This window comes from Amphiura filiformis, chromosome 18, assembly GCF_039555335.1.
Source record: "Amphiura filiformis chromosome 18, Afil_fr2py, whole genome shotgun sequence".
NCBI lineage: Eukaryota > Metazoa > Echinodermata > Ophiuroidea > Amphilepidida > Amphiuridae > Amphiura > Amphiura filiformis.
The window spans coordinates 12,478,049-12,490,570 of NC_092645.1; positions in this window are offsets into that span (position 1 = coordinate 12,478,049).

Here is a 12,522-nt window from a genome sequence, read left to right on the forward strand (position 1 = left end):
GGGAGTGTGAATTTACCTGAATGGGTGACCTGAAAGGTCTTCCTTAAGGGGTGAATGGATTTTAATTTGGAAAAACCAAATACTCTCACTGCTAGTGTACTGCTAAAATGCATAGACCACTGAACCAACATTGAAAGTGAACCCATTTTTATTTGGGGTATGAGAATATTGTGTCTGAGCCAAGAAGTTCATAATGTTAATAACCATACACCAAGGTATGTTGCATACACCATGGTTGGGATGTAGACATACTTTGTGGAAGGTTTGTATAAACTTGGATCAAAACCAAGATAATTTTTGTTCACAGAGTGAACTATGATTCAACTTGAACCCATATCCAGGGACAAGTGATTTGCGCGGAAAAAATGCCAATTGCGCGGAACTTTTTTTCAGTGCAAATCATGTATCCCTTGTGCCATAGGAAAAAAATAGCTAATTGCACGGAGATTGCGCGGAAAAAAGTTTCGCGCAATCATTTGTCCCTGCCCATATCCCATATATCTTGAATAGCTATTGTAGCACACCAACCCGGAGGCTGGGAAATAATTCCTAATATCTCATACCCTTGTTTGTGTGCCTTTATCTAATCCTGCCCCACATGACAAGGATTATTTAATATAGGCCTAGAATGTGTCCATCTGGGCGTCTAGGGACTTCTGCACACCATCAATAAAGTTCAGTAAAAGGCTAGAAAAAACCCCCAAATTTGTTTCCTGTATGTGGCTTACAAACCTTAATTCAAGAGTCAGGATTAGTCTAGTTCCCAGCTATTGTTCCCATGCACACAGATGTATTTTTCTAACCTATTTCTTCGTAATCCTTAAGGGAACTGGAATGAGCGTTTTGACAGCATTTTTTTGTGGGACATGAGAGCACATCAGACCTATCGAATTGCATTCTGAATACGAAGAATGTCTTTCTGATATCAAATAATTTCCCTTAAAGTCCCTAGTACACAAATGTTGTTGCTCCCAAAACAAAATATTGTCCCATAGGTGGGGGAAAGGGCATTAAACTTTACATGGGGTCAAAATAGTATTAAAAACATTGCTAATGTATTCCTCTGGTCACAAAGATTCAGAAAATGCATAGTTTTACCTATCTGGGATGTACCATTCTTGAGTTAGTACCAAACAGGTCAAAGGTCAAGCATTGATCTCGAAAGGGTCAAAATTTTAAACTTGCTCTGATCTTGATGAAAATGATGCCAAAAACTTTATTTTGATAAATGATGTTAAATAATGCTAGTAGCAACATGTGAGGATGTATCATTACCTTTATACACATCAAAACATGTCAAGTTCAATGGGTTTCTATGGTCATTGACCTATTTTGATGCGAAATCTAGGTTATGTAAAAGTTTATATATATACAGTCCTCAAAGACAACCCTCTTTTTGTCTTACAAATAACATTACATAATCTGATCAAAAGATGTTAAAACATTGAACCAAGGTCTTGAAAGCACCATCTCACTATTCCAGAGTTGCAGCAGTCGATTTTATAGTGGAATTCCTACATGTATACAGGTACATTAGCACTGAACCACAGCTTAATGTGCTCATCTGAGAAAAGTTCAATCTTTGTATATAAAAAAAAAAAAAAAAGTAACTCAGCTGTTATAAATACGCCTATATACAATGTATTCAGAACTAATAATTGTTTTCACAATATTTCAACATAGCGAGAATGATGATTTATTTACACGCATTTTGATACCCCATTCGTCAAATGTCGTTCAATATTAACAACACAGTAGTGCTTTTACAGAAAAATACCAGAATTTAAAAGTTGCAGTTTACAGTGATCAATGGTCAGAATGCCAGCACTGTAAACATGTAAAGCCCGCTATTATCTTCGCGCTTACATCAAATCAATACAAATAACTGCAACTTTTAAATTGGGGTATTTTTCTTTCAAAACACTGCTGTATTGTCAATATTGAATAAAATTGGACAAATGGGGTATCACAATGCTCGTAAATATCATCCTTCTTTTTATGTTGAAATATTGTGAAAACAATTATTAGTTCCGAATCTATAGGCGTATTTATAACAGCTGAGTTACTTTTTGTGTAGACTTTACATTTTTTTACATGAATTCTTTTCCTGAAATGCGTGACCATCCATGACAAACCCAATGTAAAGTTTCACATTTAAGAATCACAGATTTTGAATTAGTCAAAATCTCCTTAAAAGGGCATTTCGTGATCCACAGCCTCATCCCCCCACTTTAACAAAAGAAGTTGAGATTTTTATACCACTGGAAACCTGTGGCTACATAATGTTTATGCCGATAAATTTGTTTAGCAAAAATATCGTCAAATTTGAATTTTGTTCTGGTATACCAGAACGAAATTTTAACACTGGCCTATGGAGCAGTGTAATACACATAATCATGCATAACTCGCAAACGCAAAATCGGAATCACCTGAAATTTTGGGAACAAGCTTTTTTCGTGAATATCTACTGAAAAATGTCATAAAAAAGAGGATACTAGTATTACGAAATCCTCCTTTAAAACAAGCTGTAAAATGATGTATCACATGCCATAATTCCTTTGTTTTCTATTATCAAGTTGATTTAAATTAAAAATTAAAAAAAACAAAAAAATTTCTATTGATTTCTGTTTGGTGTATTGGTCCATATCTCGAAATATGTAATGGCGACTTTACACTGGGTTCACCGTGGATCAAGCTAATCTATTGATTCAATTACCTCAAGATATGTGGACCCCTTTTAAGGGAAGCACAATCTGCTCGCATATGATAATTAATGAGGTGGGGGTACAATTTGGCTTGCCAAAATATCTGTGCACCCCAAATTTCACCCTCCACCTGGACTCATAATTATTACTTCTCATTGGAATTTTCACCCCCCCCCCCTCTTCAAAATTGACTTTTTTTGATAATTTTCATGCATGCATGCATTTGAACTACATTATATCACAGTCACATTTGTGTTCAAACAAAACAGTGCATCATTTGGTTGGTTGGATGTATCACACCCACCCTGTGGCGGCTATATGCTTCTACTTTGGAGCCATATAGTTATTATAAGTTCAAGTCATGTTGACACCTCGTGATGTCACGATGGACAAATTCCATTCACTGTCAGAGAGGAGGTGTGTGGCCGGTGTAAATATAGGAGCAAATAAACATGTAATCGATACAGCATTAAGCAATGTTGAGTTGCTAAGAATGGAACAGGGCACCTGTCTCATCAAATCCCCCTTTGAAAGTGACAGAGGTGTCATCAAAGTTGGAATAGATAATAACTTATATATGATTGGATTCAGTTTAATCAAGCCTCTTAATTTTCATCTCTGATCTTTTAAGAGACTTCCCTTTCCAAGTATACCTTCCCAATCATAAATTTCTGCACCTAAATACCGTCCATTTAGATTGGCAGCAAGACAGCCATTATACCACCAGCCGCCTTTATAATCTGATGCACAGTTGATACTGTAGAGGTCATTGTCTCTGTCATGTGTGGTAAACTGCATGCCATTGTGAATGTAATGCTGGTTGCTATTATATTGAAGTGAGTCGCCTGCATTCCCACTATATGTACCCACTGATAATGTATAATTAGAGGGAGCATCACTGATCGTAAACGAATCATACACAACATAAGCAGTGTCCGAGTTGAAAGCCTCCAAATCAATCCTTAAAATCCACGAGGTGTCTTCCTGTGAAATTAGTCTGCGGATGTTCTGTAGACCCAGCCAATATTCACCATTAGCATTCCCGAACCCATTTTCATAATCATTCCAATCTCTGTAAAACTCTTCTGATCCATCAAAGCGTCTTTGGAAGACACTCCATCCTCCACCATCAGTGTGCAGGTCACAGAAGACTCCATGGATCCCAAGCCATCTGGTGGAAAGATTGTATAAGCACCACTGTCATGGTTTCCTCTTGCTGCAAGATCTTGGCAATCTTTGGGAAGTGGTGGGTCTGTGGTGAGTCCTTTGGTTGGTTGTGAAACAGTTGGCTGCAATGTAGTTGTCCGAGCAGTACCACTGGATAGTTCTTCTTTTACAATATCAGGTCTTTCCATGGACACTGGAGCTGGCCCAGTCTCAAGAACATTCTGCAGAATATTAACTACATTGCTGAGAAGAACAGTCATAGTTGATGTTAGGTTCTTGATCTGATCATGATGACTTTGGAAAGCTGTATTTATAGAAGATGTCAAGGCCATAGTGTCATCATTCTGGTGCTGTGATGATGCCAGTGTTTGATTCAACAAGGCAACTATCTTCATTTGTGAAGCTTCTATGTTCGGAAGAGCTGATACTATAGCATTTGTTAAATTTTCTGGAAACATGACTTCAATTTCTTTCTCGTAATAGTCGGGATCAAAGTAGCAATCTGTCCCGTAGCAGTCATCATCCGTAGTTCCTCGTTTTTGTATTTTCACTGGATTTGAATACAAACATGATACCAGCATCATCATACACATGATTGTATAAAACTTGGATGCCATCTTGGATTGTCAATTGTCAGTCAATTAATGCTTATACAGATTGTCACGAAAAGTTGATCTGATTACCAAATGAAATTGCTGAAGACTGACAAGTCCACAGCACACAATCCTGGGATGCTGTATTGGTTCACTGATTATTCAAGTCAATTTTGGTATTTGTACACCTGGCTTGCAAATTGGTCATGCAAGTTGCATATACTTATATCATCAAGTTTAACTTTAAGAAAGAAGCAGTTCGATTGTAGAATGGTAATATCACAAAGTCTATCTGAAGCTGAATGACTTACGTACAAAATGTCAGAGCTATTGTTGCTGAATGCTACATGCTATCATGAGGTCACTAATGGAATGTGCGTAGGCCTATGAGATTTAATGTGCTGTCATAAAAAAGTAAACTTTGGCTAGCTATATGATAATTTTGGGAAGTTGACATTTCCATTGTCAGATCAAATGTGCTGGCAATGTACCAAGTGTTGGTTGCATTCTCCACAAAAAGAAAGACCCTTTCCTAGAAGTGTTATAGATTGAGATTTAAATCTGATTAAAAATATATTAATGTGCAAGAGAGTCATAATATGCAGCAATTGCCTTACATTATATATGTTTTAAACATGGACAAGGTTAGAATTTTGATGCACAGAAAAGGAGGTTTGCAATTTGACTTGTGCAATTTCTATATTTTGTACACTTTGTAATTAAAGGTTGGTGACCATCAAAGTATAGGTATTGGAGGATGCAGCCTATGGTCATGGTGGCACATAGAACAGTAGTATAGGTATTGGAGGATGCAGCATATGGTCATGGTGGCACATAGAACAGTAGTATAGGTATTGGAGGATGCAGCATATGGTCATGGTGGCACATAGAACAGTAGTATAGGTATTGGAGGATGCAGCATATGGTCATGGTGGCACATAGAATAGTAGTATAGGTATTGGAGGATGCAGCATATGGTCACGGTGGCACATAGAACAGTAGTATAGGTATTGGAGGATGCAGCATATGGTCATGGTGGCACATAGAACAGTAGTATAGGTATTGGAGGATGCAGCATATGGTCATGGTGGCACATAGAATAGTAGTATAGGTATTGGAGGATGCAGCATATGGTCACGGTGGCACATAGAACAGTAGTATAGGTATTGGAGGATGCGGCCTATGGTCATGGTGGCACATAGAACAGTAGTATAGGTATTGGAGGATGCAGCATATGGTCATGGTGGCACATAGAATAGTAGTATAGGTATTGGAGGATGCAGCATATGGTCACGGTGGCACATAGAACAGTAGTATAGGTATTGGAGGATGCAGCATATGGTCATGGTGGCACATAGAATAGTAGTATAGGTATTGGAGGATGCAGCCTATGGTCATGGTGGCACATAGAACAGTAGTATAGGTATTGGAGGATGCGGCCTATGGTCACGGTGGCACATAGAATAGTAGTATAGGTATTGGAGGATGCGGCATATGGTCATGGTGGCACATAGAACAGTAGTATAGGTATTGGAGGATGCGGCCTATGGTCATGGTGGCACATAGAATAGTAGTATAGGTATTGGAGGATGCGGCCTATGGTCATGGTGGCACATAGAACAGTAGTATAGGTATTGGAGGATGCGGCCTATGGTCACGGTGGCACATAGAACAGTAGTATAGGTATTGGAGGATGCGGCCTATGGTCATGGTGGCACATAGAACAGTAGTATAGGTATTGGAGGATGCAGCATATGGTCATGGTGGCACATAGAATAGTAGTATAGGTATTGGAGGATGCAGCATATGGTCATGGTGGCACATAGAATAGTAGTATAGGTATTGGAGGATGCGGCCTATGGTCACGGTGGCACATAGAACAGTAGTATAGGTATTGGAGGATGCAGCATATGGTCATGGTGGCACATAGAATAGTAGTATAGGTATTGGAGGATGCAGCATATGGTCATGGTGGCACATAGAATAGTAGTATAGGTATTGGAGGATGCAGCATATGGTCATGGTGGCACATAGAATAGTAGTATAGGTATTGGAGGATGCGGCCTATGGTCACGGTGGCACATAGAATAGTAGTATAGGTATTGGAGGATGCAGCATATGGTCATGGTGGCACATAGAATAGTAGTATAGGTATTGGAGGATGCAGCATATGGTCATGGTGGCACATAGAATAGTAGTATAGGTATTGGAGGATGCGGCCTATGGTCACGGTGGCACATAGAACAGTAGTATAGGTATTGGAGGATGCAGCATATGGTCATGGTGGCACATAGAATAGTAGTATAGGTATTGGAGGATGCAGCATATGGTCATGGTGGCACATAGAATAGTAGTATAGGTATTGGAGGATGCAGCATATGGTCATGGTGGCACATAGAATAGTAGTATAGGTATTGGAGGATGCGGCCTATGGTCACGGTGGCACATAGAATAGTAGTATAGGTATTGGAGGATGCAGCATATGGTCACGGTGGCACATAGAATAGTAGTATAGGTATTGGAGGATGCAGCATATGGTCATGGTGGTACATAGAATAGTAGTATAGGTATTGGAGGATGCAGCATATGGTCATGGTGGCACATAGAACAGTAGTATAGGTATTGGAGGATGCAGCATATGGTCATGGTGGCACATAGAATAGTAGTATAGGTATTGGAGGATGCAGCATATGGTCATGGTGGCACATAGAATAGTAGTATAGGTATTGGAGGATGCAGCATATGGTCATGGTGGCACATAGAATAGTAGTATAGGTATTGGAGGATGCAGCATATGGTCATGGTGGCACATAGAATAGTAGTATAGGTATTGGAGGATGCAGCATATGGTCACGGTGGCACATAGAATAGTAGTATAGGTATTGGAGGATGCAGCATATGGTCATGGTGGCACATAGAATAGTAGTATAGGTATTGGAGGATGCAGCATATGGTCATGGTGGCACATAGAATAGTAGTATAGGTATTGGAGGATGCAGCATATGGTCATGGTGGCACATAGAATAGTAGTATAGGTATTGGAGGATGCAGCATATGGTCACGGTGGCACATAGAATAGTAGTATAGGTATTGGAGGATGCGGCCTATGGTCACGGTGGCACATAGAATAGTAGTATAGGTATTGGAGGATGCAGCATATGGTCATGGTGGCACATAGAATAGTAGTATAGGTATTGGAGGATGCAGCATATGGTCATGGTGGCACATAGAACAGTAGTATAGGTATTGGAGGATGCAGCATATGGTCATGGTGGCACATAGAACAGTAGTATAGGTATTGGAGGATGCAGCATATGGTCACGGTGGCACATAGAATAGTAGTATAGGTATTGGAGGATGCAGCATATGGTCACGGTGGCACATAGAATAGTAGTATAGGTATTGGAGGATGCAGCATATGGTCATGGTGGCACATAGAACAGTAGTATAGGTATTGGAGGATGCAGCATATGGTCATGGTGGCACATAGAATAGTAGTATAGGTATTGGAGGATGCAGCATATGGTCACGGTGGCACATAGAATAGTAGTATAGGTATTGGAGGATGCAGCATATGGTCACGGTGGCACATAGAATAGTAGTATAGGTATTGGAGGATGCAGCATATGGTCATGGTGGCACATAGAATAGTAGTATAGGTATTGGAGGATGCAGCATATGGTCACGGTGGCACATAGAATAGTAGTATAGGTATTGGAGGATGCAGCATATGGTCATGGTGGCACATAGAATAGTAGTATAGGTATTGGAGGATGCAGCATATGGTCACGGTGGCACATAGAACAGTACACTAGCTATACTTCCTGGGTGATAACGATCAAAGTATAGGTATTGGAGGATGCGGCCTATGGTCACGGTGGCACATAGAATAGTAGTATAGGTATTGGAGGATGCAGCATATGGTCACGGTGGCACATAGAATAGTAGTATAGGTATTGGAGGATGCAGCATATGGTCATGGTGGCACATAGAATAGTAGTATAGGTATTGGAGGATGCAGCATATGGTCATGGTGGCACATAGAACAGTAGTATAGGTATTGGAGGATGCAGCATATGGTCATGGTGGCACATAGAACAGTAGTATAGGTATTGGAGGATGCAGCATATGGTCACGGTGGCACATAGAATAGTAGTATAGGTATTGGAGGATGCAGCATATGGTCACGGTGGCACATAGAATAGTAGTATAGGTATTGGAGGATGCAGCATATGGTCATGGTGGCACATAGAACAGTAGTATAGGTATTGGAGGATGCAGCATATGGTCATGGTGGCACATAGAATAGTAGTATAGGTATTGGAGGATGCAGCATATGGTCACGGTGGCACATAGAATAGTAGTATAGGTATTGGAGGATGCAGCATATGGTCACGGTGGCACATAGAATAGTAGTATAGGTATTGGAGGATGCAGCATATGGTCACGGTGGCACATAGAACAGTAGTATAGGTATTGGAGGATGCAGCATATGGTCATGGTGGCACATAGAATAGTAGTATAGGTATTGGAGGATGCAGCATATGGTCATGGTGGCACATAGAATAGTAGTATAGGTATTGGAGGATGCAGCATATGGTCATGGTGGCACATAGAATAGTAGTATAGGTATTGGAGGATGCGGCCTATGGTCACGGTGGCACATAGAATAGTAGTATAGGTATTGGAGGATGCAGCATATGGTCACGGTGGCACATAGAATAGTAGTATAGGTATTGGAGGATGCAGCATATGGTCATGGTGGCACATAGAATAGTAGTATAGGTATTGGAGGATGCAGCATATGGTCATGGTGGCACATAGAACAGTAGTATAGGTATTGGAGGATGCAGCATATGGTCATGGTGGCACATAGAATAGTAGTATAGGTATTGGAGGATGCAGCATATGGTCATGGTGGCACATAGAATAGTAGTATAGGTATTGGAGGATGCAGCATATGGTCATGGTGGCACATAGAATAGTAGTATAGGTATTGGAGGATGCAGCATATGGTCATGGTGGCACATAGAATAGTAGTATAGGTATTGGAGGATGCAGCATATGGTCACGGTGGCACATAGAATAGTAGTATAGGTATTGGAGGATGCAGCATATGGTCATGGTGGCACATAGAATAGTAGTATAGGTATTGGAGGATGCAGCATATGGTCATGGTGGCACATAGAATAGTAGTATAGGTATTGGAGGATGCAGCATATGGTCATGGTGGCACATAGAATAGTAGTATAGGTATTGGAGGATGCAGCATATGGTCACGGTGGCACATAGAATAGTAGTATAGGTATTGGAGGATGCGGCCTATGGTCACGGTGGCACATAGAATAGTAGTATAGGTATTGGAGGATGCAGCATATGGTCATGGTGGCACATAGAATAGTAGTATAGGTATTGGAGGATGCAGCATATGGTCATGGTGGCACATAGAACAGTAGTATAGGTATTGGAGGATGCAGCATATGGTCATGGTGGCACATAGAACAGTAGTATAGGTATTGGAGGATGCAGCATATGGTCACGGTGGCACATAGAATAGTAGTATAGGTATTGGAGGATGCAGCATATGGTCACGGTGGCACATAGAATAGTAGTATAGGTATTGGAGGATGCAGCATATGGTCATGGTGGCACATAGAACAGTAGTATAGGTATTGGAGGATGCAGCATATGGTCATGGTGGCACATAGAATAGTAGTATAGGTATTGGAGGATGCAGCATATGGTCACGGTGGCACATAGAATAGTAGTATAGGTATTGGAGGATGCAGCATATGGTCACGGTGGCACATAGAATAGTAGTATAGGTATTGGAGGATGCGGCCTATGGTCACGGTGGCACATAGAATAGTACACTAGCTATACTTCCTGGGTGATTAACGATGCACCAACTTACCACTTCGTTTTATTAATACTTTGAATATTTGTTGTGTTTCTTGTACAGTGCAATTTGGCTGTTTTGCCGCAATGTTAATTGTACAGGGTAATAAAATCATATATCATATTATATCATATCATATCATAACATTATTATACTATATCATATCATATACCATACCATATCATATGAATGATAACATTAACATATCATGTCATACCATATCATATCATATCATAACATACATGTACCATATCATATCATATTATACCATATCATACCATATAGCCATAGGCGTAGATCCCGGGGGGATGGGGGATTTATCCCCCATTTACCCCCCCCCAATATTTTGCCAGGGGGGATGGTCCATACAATCATCCCCCCAATGTTGACACCTGAATATGGGTTTCTGACCAAATTAAACACATATTTGCCCATTTTAGCCCCCAAAGTGCAAATTTTCGCGCGCTTTGCGAGCATTTATTACACTTATGCATTATATTTCACCAGTTTAGCTTCAAAATAGCAAATTTTTCGCACAATATTTTTCCAACCCCCATCCCCCCATGTCAAAAAGAAATCTACGCCACTACATATAGCCTCAACAAAAAATAAGCCTAAATTTTCACTGAAGTGAATAAGAGTGTTGACCTGATGCCAAAGTCTGCAGGGGTATAAAAGTAGGGGAGTGTGGCTGTCAATTAAAGCCAGAAGTCCTCAAGGCGTTGCAATTCATGACAATCACAGAATTCTGGGAATTCTGGAAGAAATGCTGAAAAAAAAGCAGTTTTGCTAAAAAAAAAAAAAAAATGAACTGAAAAAAAACGTACCAAAAACCAAAATTAATAATTTTTTTTTAAAATGTACTAAAATTGGCTTCAAAATTCAACATAATAAATTGAAATTAAGTTAATAAACTATCATTTCTCTCGCATAGGCCCTATATATCGATCTAAGAATGTCCAATCTTAAGGCCTAAGGTTTTTTGTGAAATTTTTTTATCGCAAAATTTAAAAAAAAAAAAAAAGCGGAAATTTTGAGTTTTAGCTGTCAATCAGGTCACACACCTTTCATGGAAATCAATTTGTTTTATTCAATTTTTTCCCAGAACAGATTCACAGATTCTCGATTAAATATCTTCATTACATTCAAAACTGCTGGCTGTAGGTCTATATATAAAAAGGGAGTGTTATTTTTTTACTATATTGTACATATATTTGTACATGAATTTAGGCCATGGGAAAGAGCAAGTTTGTGTATTTCTACATGCCAATGAAAATAGCCCAATTGAAAGCCAACCCCTTATGGAAGGCATATGACCTTAATGTCCTACTGTTCTACATATTTTTTACTATATTGTACATGAATTTAGGCCATGGGAAAGAGCAAGTTTGTTTATTTCAACTATGAAATGGGCTATTCCAGATGAAATCCATACACCCCTATGGGAAACATGACTCCTACACCGGGAGTGTGAATGGGTGACTCCATTTAAAATCTACACTCCCTGTGTGGGAGATTAATGTCTTGTCTTCCATAGGGGGTGTATGGATTTAAATGGGTATAGCCAAATACTCTCACTGCTTGATGCATAGATCACTAAACCAACACATACATAAGATATTGAAAGTGAACCTAACAGATTTTGGGTATGAGACTAATGTGTGTGAGCCAAGAAGTTTATAATGTAATACACCAAGGTATAGTTCTTCAGGAACTAGGTGAACATTTCAAATTTGTTTAGAATGAGTTTGGTCAAAAGCAGCCCCAGTGGTGAAAAGTACCCAGTAAACAAAATGTTTGACAGAAAACAGCGGGTTATATATCATTTTGAAAACTAAATACAAAAGATTCTAAAATAATGTCATTAAGTTTTGACAAAAAATTTTGCAAACATGTTTGTCAAAAAATATTTTGCAATAACAATTTGACAACATTTTAAGATGTTGTTTTAGTGTTTTTTCATATAAAAGGTTTTGAAATTGTTTTCATGACCTGACATTTAAATGGTATTAAAACATTTTGACCAAAACTAAAATGTGTTTATAGCATGTTTATAATGTTTTCAAAACAAACAAACGAAATACTGTCTATAATTCCATATACAGTCTGTTTGCCTTCCTAAAGGCAGTATATTATTTTTTACTGTATCTCTGAATGT